At 45.9% G+C, this 14,568-nt stretch overlaps 1 protein-coding gene across 3 annotated transcripts in view; it reads left to right on the forward strand.

Annotated features, from left to right (window-relative positions):
* The window catches only part of Insr (insulin receptor), a 126,236-nt gene that overhangs the window by 44,971 nt on the left and 66,697 nt on the right, over nucleotides 1-14,568 (forward strand). The gene's annotated exons all lie outside the window — the stretch shown is intronic.

Consider the following 14,568-nt stretch of genomic DNA (forward strand, 5'->3'; position numbering starts at 1 on the left):
CATGCTAGGCAAGTGCTTTCCACCAAGCCTATGAAAAAGAGAGGAAGGAAGCACATTCTGGAAAACAGCATTCTAGAAACACCTGCGCTGACCAACCACCTCTGCAGCAGAAGCACTAAACTGCCAGTACTTAGAGGGAAACAGCTCTGGAAGGCCTTGTGTCTAGTGTTGCTGGTTTCCAAAGACCAATTCTGAACTGCTTACCAAAGGAGGTTCCTGCAGTCAGTCTCCTCTTGCACCACTGATACATTGCTCAAGCTGTCCAGAATCAGGCTGGAGGGTGAAGTGTGTGAGCATGTGTGCATATGCTTGTGTGTGTGTATGTGCAAACGTGCACACATGTATGTGCATAGATTTGTGTGTTAGCCTAAAGAGTTACCAGCATTTTTTTTTTTTGAGGTAGTGTCTTAGGTAGACAAGTTGGCCTCAAATTCATTGTGTATCTCTGATCAGTACGATCTCCTTGAGCTGATCTTCCAGCCTCCACCCTCAGTGCTGGAATGACAGGCATGTGCAGACCCACACACACCCACAAGTGCACACATGCACATATAGACACACATGTTGGATATGTTTCTCAGTTGCTCTTCACCTCCTTTTTTTTTTTTTTTAAATGTGGGTGCTGAGTTTGAGTCTTCATGCTCACACAGTGAGCACAAACAGTGAGCCACCTCCCCAGGCCATCCTCAACCCATACCTGTTTTATTTTATTTTTTTTTTTAAGACAGGGGTCAATGGCTCAGTACCTGTTTGTTTTTAAACATGGGTTCTAGACATCAAATTTTTGTTCTTATGCAGTAAGGTAGTTTCTTTTCTGTTGTTGTGATAAACACTCTGTCCAGAAGCAACTTAGGAAAGGAAAGTTGGCTTATACAAGTTACAATTTCATCAAAGAGGGAAGTCAGGGCAGGACCTCGCCCAAGAACTGAAGCAGAAACTATACCTACTAGGGCTTGGCTAGCTTTCATAGCCCAGGGCCCCCTGCCTAGGGAATGGTGCCACTCAGAGTGGGCTAAGTCCTCTTGCATTGATTAACATTAAGACAATTTAATTCCTCACAGACCAACCTGTTACAGATGTTTCTGGGACAAGCAATAAGAACTTTATGAACTGAGCTTGTCTTCCCACAGACTGAATCACTTCACCTTACATCCCCCAGTCGCCCACCACACACACACACACATACAGGGAAACATGTTGTTCAAGCTGCCAGTCTTATACTTCTTTTTGAGACAGGGTCTCAAAAATGACCTTGAGCTGATGATCTTCTTGCCTGTATCTCCTGAGTTCTGTGATTGACAGGGATTTTCCATCACATCCACTTTCCAGTGTGCTTGGGATGGAACCAGAGTTCCATGTATGCTAAGCAAGTGCTCTACCGTCTGAGCCCCAGGCCCTGCCCAGCTTCAACTGGCAGTTTTAAAAGCCATTTATGACTGAGCTGATTCATAGAATGTCTGGCCAGGCTGAAAATAGCCAAAAGCCTGTGTTTAGGAAATTTAAGTGCTCCTTTTCTATTTATTAGCCATTATTATTATTATGGCCATCATGACCGTTGTTATTTTGAAGAGCTGGGGATGGAACCCAGGACCTCTTGCACACCGAGGAGGCTTTGCCAGTAGTAAGCTTAACCCTCTTCTCTTAACTCCAGGCTGACATTGCCCTGTTAACAATGTTTCAAATCCTTCCTGTTTCTTCTACCACCACCCTCGCAGCTCTCCTGTGTTCTGCTAAATATACCCACAATTCTTAGCTTCCATTTTTTTTTCTTTTAAAAACGTTTTATTACATTTTATTTACTGTGAGTGTGTATGTGCACATGCCATAGTACATATGTGAAAGTCTGAGAACAGCTTTTGGGAGTCGGTTCATTCCTTCTACCATGGGGAACCTAGAGGTTAAACTCAGGTCATCGGAGTTGACGGCAGGTGCCATTTACCACTGAGCTGTCTTATCAGCCTTCTATTTTTACTTTGTGGATAACGTATGTGTGCATGCACGTGCCAAGTCTGGAGGTCACCTTTGAGTGTCTTCCTCTGCTGCCTTCCACCTTATTTTTGAGAGTGTTTCTCACTGAACCTGGAGCTTACTGATTGGTTAGGTTGACTGGCAGAGGCTTGTCTGCCACGTTCCCAGCTCTCCCTCCCCACTTGCTGGAGAGGTTACAGACTTGTCATTTTCTGTGGATGCTGAGAATATGACCTGAGGTCCTCATTGTCTCCCCAGCCTTGGGATTTTCTTATTTTTTAAAAATTATTTTTAAATATGATATATCAAAGCAACATTGATTGCTTATTAAGGAATTTTTAAAAGTTATATTTGTTTATTTATGGGGGGGCAGTCATGCATGAGTGCAGAGGTCAGAGAACGACTTGTACAGGAGTTTGTTCTCTCCTTCCACCATGTAAACACAGGTTGCCAGGCTGAGAGCATATTCGCCCCTGACCCATCCTGCTGAACCTTGTGGAGCATTTTTATCCTCAGCTGCCTTTGAGCGAGACACCAGTCCTGCTCTTTAAAAAACCCAGCAAGCCAGCGGTGGCGCAGCGGCTAAGGCAGCCGCCGGTGCCCTCTGCTCTGTCTCTCCCGGTTCGAATCCCGCGAATCCCACTTTCCCTGTGTGAGGTGGCGCACGCCTTTAATCCCAGCACTCCGGAGGCAGAAGCAGGCGTATTTCTGAGACCAGCCTGGTCTACAGAGTGAGTTCCAGGACAGCCAGGGCTACACAGAGAAACCCTGTCTCGAAAAACCAAAAAAAAAAAAAAAAAAAAAAAAAAACCGATGAGACCTATCAGATGCGTTTAGCAGGAAGACACAGACCCACCTAGGAGAATGTCTTGCCTGGGGCTGGCTGCCACAGTTCCTCTGAGTTACTCGTTTTTTAATCCCTTTATGTACATGAGCGTTTTGCCTGCGTATATGTTTATATACCATGTGTATGTATTGTCTCTGTGCAGGGTGGAAACGGGTGTCTGGACTTACAGATGGTTGTGAGCCACTACATAGGTGCTGGGAACTGAACCGAGTTCCTCTGGAGGAGCAGCCAGTGCTCTTAACCACTGAGCCATCTCCCCCATTCTCTTGTTATTTTTTTAAATATTATATTTTAATTAACTCTTTGATAATTTTGTACAATATATTTTAGTCACATTTACACCTAGAACTTCCTCAACTGCTCCCAGCTCCACCCCATCTCCCTGGCCTTCTCAACTTCTTGTCTTTTTTCTTCAATAAACTTCTGAGTTTAATTTGTGCTGCTTATAGGCTCCTGGGTGTGGGCTGTCCCTGGAGCGTGGTGACCAATCAGTGGCCAAACTTTTAAAGAAAACTGTGTCTCTGTTTCCCAGAAGCCATCAACTGTCAATAGCTCTTCAGGTAGTATGGGGCTCATCTTGGGATGCTGACCAGCTTAATTTTGTAAAGGCTCAGTGGAGGCAACCATGGCTGCTGTTGTTCACGAGTGCCGTGGTCCTGTCATGTCCAGAAGACAGTGGTTTGCTGTACCTCTCTCTAGCAGGCTCATGCCTGGTATTCTAGAATTATCAGTGCTGAAGTTGAAGGATTGTAAGTTCAAGGCCAGCCTGAGTTACAAATGAACATGCTGTCTCATACAAACAGTCAGTAAATATGCAAGAAAGTATGTAGCGTTGAGTTTACCATTTGGATCCTATTTAAGAAGCCACCGTTCAACAGCGGTCAGTACATTCACATGTCTTCATGGCCATCCCAACCATCCATTTCCAGAACTTTCTTCTGTTCCAAAATGAAGTTCTGTTCTTATTAAACATTAGCTCCCCTTCCTGCTGTCGTGCTGGGTACCTGCCATTCTGTCTCTGGATTTGATGACTCTAGGAACCAGCAGCATGTCCCTGGAGGATCACTTCCTCTGTGCAAAAAGCATGATGTCTTCAGGTTTCGGTCCATATTGTAACAGATATGAGGACTTTTCTGTTTCTCTCTCTCCTCTTCTTTCTAACCCTCGCCCTGATCTGACTCTCCTTTCTCCTTTCTCCTGCTCCTCCAGTGTCCTCCCTTTATTCTTTGTATCATTGCTTAAGAATGCAACTAACCTCTTTGAGAGTCATTTTTATTTGTGTGTGTATGCCTGGTTGCCATATGTATGTATGTGCATGCATATGTGTGTGGACGCTTCAGAAGCCAGAGAGAGCGTTGTATTTACTTACAGGTGGTTGGAAGCAATCTGACACGGGTCTCTAAAAGAACACTCTTAACCACTTAGCTATCTCTCCACTTTCTTTGAGATGAGGTCTCTCACTGGTTTGGAGTCCCAGGGGATAGAGGTGTTCACCACCATACCTGGTGTATGTGGTGCTGAGGATGAAACCTCAGGTTCCCTGCATGCTTTGTTGTGGGTTGAATGTCCCCTACAGGTTCCTGTATCTGAACATTTAGTTTCCAGATGGTGGGATTGTTTGGGGAGGTATAGCCTTGCTATATGTCATTGGGGGCAGCCCCACTTCCTGTCCCCTCTACTTGCTTCCTGTGTGGATAGAAATGTGACTCATTAGCTTCCTGCTCCTGCTACTGTGTCTTCCCTGCCTGTTGCCATGCCTTCCCTCTATGGTGGGCTCTAGCTTCCTAGAACCTAGTAACTTTCTTACTGAGGTGATTCTGTATATGTCTGGGGACATGTTGTCACAGCCGGGAGGTTCTATTGGCATACGGTAAGTAGGTAAGGACAGGTAGGTAGGCAAGACATCGTATAAAACCTGGTCCCCACCACAGAGAGCACAGCAGCTCAAAATGTCATATCTAAGCTGATAAACCCACCTCTGAGACAGCAGGTCTGCTGGGAGTATGAGGCTTGAGTCTGTGACATGGGACTTCCCGCGCTGGGATTAGCAAGGCTAAACTGAAGGGTGAAGGGGGGCGGGACTTCTTCCTGTCCTGTCTCTAAAGTTCTTGTAGAAAGGAGTGTCTGTGGCTCCTTTGTCAGAGCATGCCATTTGTGAATTGCTGCAGAAGAGTTTTGTACTTTCCATGAGGTTGGTTCCAGGGCTTTCCATCCGTGGGACAGAAGCACCTGCCTTCTCCTTCCTGACCCTGTGCAAATGTAGCTGCCCGTGTTTTGGTTCACCAGGGGTCAGCAGATCAGGCCCTTGGCTTTTGTTGCCAGTTGATTTAATTTGTTACTCATAATAAAACTGGAACTCACCTGGCTCCGAGCCCTGGGCCGTTAAGAATGCTTGCTAGAATACACTATGTAGACTGGCTCACTGGAAAAGCTGAGAATAGCAGCTAACTCACCATGAGCAGAAGGGCTGACAGAGGGAGGAGGGTCACTCTCCCAAATAGAATTTACTTTATTGCTTAATAAGTCAACAGATTCATTAGAGGGGACACCCCCAACCCAATTTTTCTTTCCTGTGAGATAGGTCTCATGTAGCTCAGGTTGGCCTCCAATTCATTGTAGCTGAGGATATCCTTAGAGTCTTCTGATCCTCCTGCCTCTACCTTCCCAGTGCTGGGATGGTAGATAGGCATCTGCCAACAGGCAGGCCTGGGGTTAGGCAGTGCTGGGGATAGAACCCAGGATCTTGTGCATGCTATATGAGCGCTCTATCCACCGAGCCACATTCCCAGGCTAAGGCTCCCACTGTAAGAGCAGACGTTGATTGGTGGATCATTGGTGTACAGAATTTTAAGAAAGCTGATTACCACTGTTACTGTCTCAATCCCCAATCTTCTTCATCTGGAAATTTCCATAGAAACAGGATTATAAAGTCTGGTTTTCCATAACTTACATTGGTGTGCATAGCTATGAAGAGGTGTGCATATGTTGTTCAGCTGCTAAGTGTCTGAAGGATTACAAGTGATCATTGTGTAGCTCAGTGGGTAGAGCATATACAGAACTCTGGGACTCGTCCCCAGCACTCTGTAAGCCAGATGTGGTCGTGCACACCTGTTATCTCTGCACTCAGGAAGTAGGTGCATGCAGGAGGTTGGTTTTTGACACATGAGAGATCTTGTGTCAAGAAGCAACAAGCCCCTACAATTCATTGGTGAGCACTTAGCATAGTACCTTGTTCAAAGAAAGGTGCTGACATCCAGGGGTAGAATAGAAGAAAAATTGCAGCCCATGCCTTCATGGCATCTTTGAGATGGCAAGGGCCTCTTATCCAGTTTAGAGAACTGTTTCCTCTTGCATCAGCTCCACAAGGTAGGCCTAATGACATACCATTTTTGAAAAGGCTCAGAGAAGTTAAGACACTTGACTAAAATATCCCAGCATCCATCAGGTAATGGCATATTCATCCTCAGGTCTTTATGCCTTTCTGGCTTTCACCTCCTCCTCCTCTTCCTCCTCCCCTCCTCCTCTTCTCTTCCTTTTCTTTTTTTCTTCTTTCTTTTCTTTCTCCTCCTCCTCCTCCTCCTCCTCCTCCTCCTCCTCCTCCTCCTCCTCCTCCTCCTCCTCCTCCTCCTCCTCCTCCTTCTAAGACGTATCTATTTATTTTGTATATGTGGATTTCATTTCTAATCTTAGATGTAAATACTGTACCAATGTAGCGCTGCCCCATGTGGCTTTGCCCTGCCTCTCTAATGTTCCACCAATCAGCGATGTGGCTTTGCCCTGCCTCTCTAATGTTCCACCAATCAGCGTTTTTTAAAATTCAAGCCACATCAACGAGCTCACCCATTCTCTGGCATCAGAGGGTTAGAAGACCCTCTCACAGGTGCCTAAGGAGCCACATAAGTGGGTGGAGCCTTCTGCCTCACATTTCCATGGAGCCAGTACCAGTAGGCAGGGCCTTTCTTGGCTCCTCCCATCTATTTCCATGGAGCCCCTGCAGTTGGTTTCTCACGTCCTTGAGAATTGTTTTCTGGAGCTGGTCAAGCTCGTGATGCTGTGTATATGCACAAGTGTATATATGTGCATTAGGCCGCACTTTTCTAAAGCAAGGTTACTGATTGGATAGCCACGGTTTAATTTTCAAGGATTCCCCGCCCCCTTTCATTTCCTTAAGATACATTCAAATTTGTCTTTGTATCTCTTGGGACTCGGTGAATAATGGACGGCATAGGCCAACGACTGCCAAGGAAACAGATAGGAAGGCGATTTGGGGACAGATTTTGAGTGTGAGAACCCAGGTGGACCTTTGATCGTGAGACTTCAAAGGGAGAGTCGAAGCCTAAGTGGAATCCGGAGTCTAGAAGGGAAGGTGGAGTTGGCTAAGAAAGGGGTCATGTCTCATGGAGCTGGGTAGTGACTGTATCTGCCTTAAACAGGTTTCAAGGAGCTAACATCTGAGAGTGCCGAGGTGGAAGAGGTTTTCCGGGAGCTGCGGAGTAGGAAGGGGTGCAGGCACTTCATTGTAAATCCGTTTCCACATTCAAGGCCAGGTTTCCTGCGATTCTCCTTTCTCTGGGCAGGGTAGGAAGACGTAACTGGGTGGACATGTGTTTTACTGGAGATTATAACTTCGTTTGTTTTAGTGAGAATTTCTTGGTTTCCAACTTCCTTACAACGTCGCCAACTGCTCCTCCCCCAGCTTCTGTCTGTATGAGCTGACTTAGCTGCCTCCTTTTAAGAAAACTCATTTTCGTCGTGAGCCCAAATTTCACTGTAGCTCATGTTCCCAATTCCCCTGGTATCCCACAATCATAGGCCTCATGGAGAAATGTGCTCAATAGCCCTCAAATTATGGTTTTCTACATCTTGATTTCTGAGAGGAAAATTGGGCATTCCGCGTTTTCCCCTTTCAATCCTGACCGTTCTGCTACTGTGTGGGAGGCCTTACAGACATTTCCAGGCAGTGACAAAGGTACCTATATATCTATATCTATATGAAGTGTAGTCATTTTACAACCTGGTATTGTGGATTTTTTTTTTTTTTTTTTTTTTAGAAAAAGTTGTTTTATTTAGATTGTCTGTCTGACAAGTCTTTTGGGATGGATCTGGATTCTTTGAGTGTGTGTGTGGTGTGGGGGGGGGAGGATATGGGTAGTGTGAAAGGGAAGATGGAGATTAGATTTCGAATTAGATTATGAATTCAGAAGTTCATGGACAGATGGAGGGGTCTGTGTATGTCCTTTCTGGAGAGTAGGGTGGGGACAACAGGTTTCACTGTCTTTCCCTTTTTCTTTGTGTGTTTTGCTTGTATGTGCTTGCATTTGTGTGTTCACGTGCATGTGGAGGCAGGAGGGCAGATCTCAGGTCTCTTTTTTGATGGCTCCTCACTGTGTCATTATTTTTGGAGACCTGGAGTCGACCTGGAGTCCCAAGATTCAGCTGGGCTAGTTGACCAGTATGCTTCCGGGATTCTCCCATCTCTGTCCACCCAGAACTGTGGTGACAGATGTGTGTTGCTGCATCTGGCTTTTAATGTGGATGTGGGAGGTCCACAGTCACTCCTCAGACTTGTGCACCAGCCACTTCAGTGCCTAAGCCTAACCAACATTCACCTCTGAACTCTGCACCCATACATGTGCGCCCCCTATAATACATACGTGATGAAATAGGAAGGAAACAAAATAAACTTTACAGGTCTCTAAGGAATCTATTTTCTGGCTGTGTCTATTTCACATACAGCACACATGTGTGCACACGTGTATGCACATACATAGATAACACACATAACACATGCGAACACATACAAAACACACAAACACACACGACACATGTTGCACACGTAATACATGTATATATAAACACATAGTGCACACACTTAAGCTTCCTACTGTTGGGAATGAACTCAATCAGAAAATAAACTGAGACTTATGCCACCTTTGTCACCATGAGGTCTGGTGGCCAACTTCACTCTGTTGGTGGCAGTTCAGGACACTGTTTGTTCAGCAGATAGGAAAGTGTCTTTGTATCCTGTTTCCTGTCCCAAACCCCAGCTGGCTTGTGCCCGCAAAGAGGCTTCTGTAAAAAGACATCTGTGGACTTGCAAGAACCTAGATGGCCAAAGGCTGACACTAGAAAAGCCAGTAATCACGTGAGCTGGCCATTTCATGGTTGAGATTGCCTCCTCCCCAGCTGTCCTCACTAGTAAGACTTTTCCATGTCAAATTTCTCCCTTTCTCCATTCCCGTTTGTTCTTCTCTGTGTAAACTGTGGTGCTCGCTCTCTCAATTAGAAAGTTGTCATATCTAATTTCTTTTGCCCTCCAATGACACATATAAATATGGATCAACATAGTAGAGAAAGATCAGCCAGGAATTCTAGGCATAAGGCATTAATAGGGGCTAAGCAAAACTTTTTAGAGACTCAGAAGAAGAACATGAAGGCTGGAAGACAACTTGGGCACTTGTAAGCTGAACTGTCCCCTATGACTACACATGTGTACCTCCTACATGAATATACACACATCCAGGGGCATGTGTAGGCACACATGAGAGAATGAGAAAGCTTGGCAGGCTCCAGTAACACCTGGATCATGTAGACTAAACTCAGCCAGGGTGCTGGAGGATATGTCTCAGTGGATAAGAGTGCTTGCAGCACAAGCATAAGGACCTGAGTTCAAATCCCCAACACCTATGTAAAAAGCCAGGTATAGCTGCGTGTGCCTGTAATGCCAGTATTGTAGGCAGAGACAGACAAATTCTGTGAGCTCCCAGCCATCCATCTAGCCTATAGCTTCTCTTTCAGTGAGACCCTGTCTTACAAGACAGAGCAATAGGTGAAGATTCCTGACATCTTTCTCTGGCTCGTCCAGATGTGTACAGGGACATATGAACTCACATGCAACACACACACACACACACACACACACACACACACACACACACAGAGGCAAATGTTAGGCAGCAAAGAGTTAAGTAGCATAGTGATAGGTAGAAGCAGAAACTAAACAGTACTCATTTTAAAGTACAGGTGGGAATATTTTAAAAAGTTAATCATCCGTCAAGAAAACCAGTGCATTCTCAAAGTACAGACATTGCCCTGGACTGGATCTACAATTGCCAGTGTTCTTATTTGGAAATGAAGTTTTAAAAAGCTTAGCCAAACAAACACAAAGACTTTTTTTTTTTTTTTTGCTACTTGATCATTTAATAATAACTTAGGACTGTCAAGAGGGCTTGGTAGGTAAAGGGACTTGCCGCCATGCCTGATGTCATGAGTTTATTTCTCAGCACCTACGTGGTGGGAGGAGGGAACTAATTCCTAGAGTTGCCCTTTGACCTTTATCCTTATACGGGGCTACACACACGGGTACACGATCTTCCTTCTATTGTTAGCTGCCTAAAGTGTTCGTCCAAGACATACACAAGGAAAGGGTTAAAAAACACGTAGAAACATAGTCTTCGTCTCTTTGCAAGAGACTTTTTTCAGAACAGGATAAGATTACTTAAGAAGCCCGATTTTCAGGTTCAATTTTTTTTTAATTTATTTTTATTTTTTTAAACAGGGTCTCATATTGCCCAGGTTGGTCTCAGACTTCTTTGTACAGCAGAGGGTAACCTTGAACTCCTGATCCTCCTGCTTCTACTTCAGTACTAGAATTAAAACGCCCAGTTTATGTGGTGGTAAGGATGGAGCCCAGGGTTCCTACCTGCTAGGCAAACATCAACTGAGCTACATTTCCAACCTCCTAAGGTGCAAACTGGCATTGCCTAACTACTAAGTCCGGAGAACTCAGCCCCCCACCCCCCCCCGTCCCGCCCCCCGCCTCCGTCATCAGACTGTCCTTCCTGTTCGCTCTTCCCCCTGGCTTCCTCAGAACCATCCCTCCCCTCAGTGGATCAAGATTCGTCCTCTTCACGTTTAACTTTGGACTTTGCCTTTCATCAGTTCTGACCTGTTCCAGGGCTCTGGTGATTCACGCACTGGCTGGCATACCTTGAATTATTCTTCCCTGATGGGAAACACTTGAGCATAATCCACTGGAAAGAACTCAATGATAGCCACCAGTCAGTAGTCAGTCCCTTAGGGGCCCTGGGTTGAGTTCTGGGTGAGCTGACTTTAATGAAGTAGCTACTGTTTATTTTTTCACATCTAAAGAGGAAAGCTATTTTAATAATAGTAAGTAAGATCATATCAACTATGCACAGTAAATGGAATATATGTGGGACACACACACACTTATTAACGACTGAGGGATCTGTTAATTGCACAACTTCCCTTCGCTCTTCTTTAGTGTATGGAAATCAAGAAGACAAGCGTGGACGGAGCAAGTGTGCGTCTTCAAAATCAAAGAACCCTAATGCAAAGACACCCTCTAGTGCTGGGGTTAGAACTCAGAGTTTCCTGCGTCAGGCAGGTTTTCTGGGTGTTCAGCAGGTGAAGAGATTGTAGCTTCTTGCCATCCAGTTCCACAAAGGGGATCCTGCTGTGTGATCCTGTTGAGCTGCTGCCCTTCCCTGGGCATCTCTCCAGCTGAGGCCTCGGGCCAGGGTGTCCCGGGCTTTGCCACGCGGTGACAAGTTCTCCTCCTGGACGCATGCCCAGAGCCCCACACCACCCGATAGATGCATTTTGCATTCCTAGCGTCGCTTTTTTGAGTGTTTGCAAAATCGTGTGCCTTCTAGGGCTATCCCGTAAGGTCTGCACCTAGGAGAGGTTCTTTGGGGTGTCCCAGACCCCGGTTGCTGTCCCAGCTGAAGAATAGGGAGCCCAGAGCCCCGCGCACACAGGGTGGCGGAGCCAGTACCCCACAGCACGCCCTTCCATTGGCTGAGCGGAAGGGCGGCGCTGCGGCCGCCACCACCCGACCTGGAATCTAGCGGAGCGGAGTGAGGCACGCTTTTGTGTTGCTCAGTCGCAGTGGTTCACGGTGGGTGGGGCTCCGAGCGGCCAGGCCGCACCCTTCATTTGCATACTTCGTCTTCAGATACGTTGTTTGTAGGTACAGAACTTCGACCCCGGGTGCACGCACCCACACAAAACTAACTCTCTCTCTCTCTCTCTCTCTCTCTCTCTCTCTCTCTCTCTCTCTCTCTCTCTCTCTCTTCCCCCTCCCTCCCTCCCCCACCCCGCGCACCTCTCCTTTCCCTGTCTCCTTTCTTCCCCACCTCCCACCTTTCCTCTCATTCTTCTATACTCCTGGCTTTTATCAGCAGCACCTTGCAGTCTGCTAAGACCTGCATCAAGAAATAAAGTCTCCAGCGCGCGTGCGCCTATCATGTTCTTATTGCCCTGGAATAGAAAAGGGTCGCCTTACAGTTCTAGGATGAATACAAACTCATAAAGGCCTGCTGCTGACCACAAACTTGTCGAAATTCAGGGCCTTTAGATTAGTTACTAGATTCCAAAGGAGAGGAATTTGGCTTGGAGGACTCGAACTTCAGAGGTGAGGGGCCCAGCGAGGGAGAGAAAGGCTTGAAATGGAAACCAACAAGATGATTTTAAGGAGTTTCTAATACTCACCTTCCGGACGGCAGGTGTGAGAGGGTCTCAGGCAAATGGCACAACTGTTCCTATTTGGAAATTTCTGAAAAGCAATGTTTGGGAGCATAAATCTCAATCTCATTCATTCTCTCTCTCTCTCTCTCTCTCTCTCTCTCTCTCTCTCTCTCTCTGTCTCTCTCTCTCTCTCTCTGTGTGTGTGTGTGTGTGTCATCAGGCTTTGGAAAGAAATGTCATAAAGTATGTGTAATGTTATGGAGACACTACAATTTTGGGGGGTGTGTCTCTGTGTGTGTGTGTCTGTGTGTGTGTGTGTGTGTGTGTGTGTGTAGGTCAGATGATAACTTGCAGAAGCTGGTTTGGCAGACATGCCTCTGCCTGCTGACCCACTTTACTGTTCCTCCACGCAGTTTTGGTCTTAAAGAAAAGTTGTAGGAATTGGATGGCTGTGAGTGAGTTGCTGACATTGTGACTCTATTTGTTTTTTATTTCTGCACTCTATTCCTGTGCAAGCACTATAGCTATTTTTCTGTGTCATTGGCATCTGTAACAGTGAGCATTTCCCTTACTTCTTCCCTGTGTTTTCTAACAAGAAAATTCCTTACACAAGGATAGCACAGTGATCAGAACTAGGAAATCAACACTACAGAATATGTTAATCTACTTGCAAAAACTCTCATCCTTTGGAGCTGTTGAGGCAGCTCAGCAGGTAAAGGTGCTTGTCATTCAAGTCTGAGAACCTAACCCACGTGACAGGAGTGCAGATTAACTCCATAGACCTGCTCTCTGCCTCTGCCTCCCTTGACAATGCAAATTAAGACATTGAAACCTTACTGCCTATTGCTACAGTGGTCTTTCGTCACGTGTTTTTTCTCCTGATCCAAGTTACACTTTAGTTTCTTTGTATCTAACAACTCTTTAGTTTTTTTTTTTTTTTTTAATCACATTTCTTTATTTGTGTTGGGAGGGCAGGCATGTGCCAGGGAGAGAGAGAGAGCGTGTGGAGGTCAGAGGACAGCCGCTTAGAGTCAGGCTCAGGTCAGTTCCTCCACCATGTGGGTTTCGGTGATTGTCAGGCTTGGCGGCAAGCCCCTTACTGGCTGAGTTGTCTCAGTGCTCATTCTTTTTTCTTTTCTTTTTCTTATTACAACAGTGACATTTTGAAGAACATCGGGTACTAGTTTTATAGACTGTCTCTAAGGCGAATGTGAATGGTTATTGTTGGGAAAGAAAATATGTAAAGACCTTGCCTTTCCGAACACATCCTATCTGGAAGCCAGTGGTGGGCTATCCAGGTGTTATTGGTAAGACTATTTGAAAAAAAAATTTTTTGTGGGGGGGGTGTTTCTCAAGACTGAGTTTCTCTGTGTAGCCCTGGCTCTCCTGGAACTCACTGTATAGACCATGGCGGCATCTAATTCAGAGATCTCCATACCTCTGCCATCTGAATGCTGGGATTAAAGGCAGGCGCCACCACTGCCTGGCTATTTGAAACATTTTTGACTGGATTTGTTAAGAGGATCTTGCAGTCACAAGACACACACACACACACACACACACACACACACACGGAAAAGAATTCACACAACAAGATTTACACTTTTTATTAGTTTGGTTTATGCTGCTGTGATAGACACCATGATCAAAAGCAACTTGGGGAGGAAAGAATTTGTTTCACCTTTTTACTTCTAAGTCAAGGCAGGACTCCGAAGCAGGAACTGAAGCAGAGACCTTGGAGGAATGCTCATTACTGGCCTGTTCAACTTGCTTTTTTATACCCAGGACTACCAGCTTGGGGACAGCAGTGCCTATGGTGACTGGGCTCTCTTATATCAATCCTTATTTAAGAAATACACCCTATAGGTTTGCCTACAGACCAGTCAGATGGAAACTGTTTCCTTAGTTGCGCACCCCTTCCCGGATGATCTTAGCTTGTGGTGTGTTGACAGAAACAAACACACCTGACCAGCGCACTCTGACTACTTGCTTGTACTCTGAAACTTTCTTCTTCTCCTCCTCCTCCCCCTGTTGAAGAGAAGGGAGCTTCTTCTCTTCAACCGCCTTCCTGTCCTGTGTTTTATGACACCACCTTATGTAGTCCATGCTGGCTTCCGGTTTACTTTGCAGCCAAAGCTGACCTTGATCTTCCGGATTCAGCCTCCAGAGTGCTGAGATTGCACCATCATGGATCCCAGGGCTCTGGATGGTAAATTCTCTGCCAGCTGAGCCACAGTTCCTGCCCTAAGAGATTCTCAACC

The sequence above is a fragment of the Arvicanthis niloticus genome, chromosome 24, assembly GCF_011762505.2.
Source record: "Arvicanthis niloticus isolate mArvNil1 chromosome 24, mArvNil1.pat.X, whole genome shotgun sequence".
NCBI classification, from domain to species: Eukaryota; Metazoa; Chordata; class Mammalia; order Rodentia; family Muridae; genus Arvicanthis; species Arvicanthis niloticus.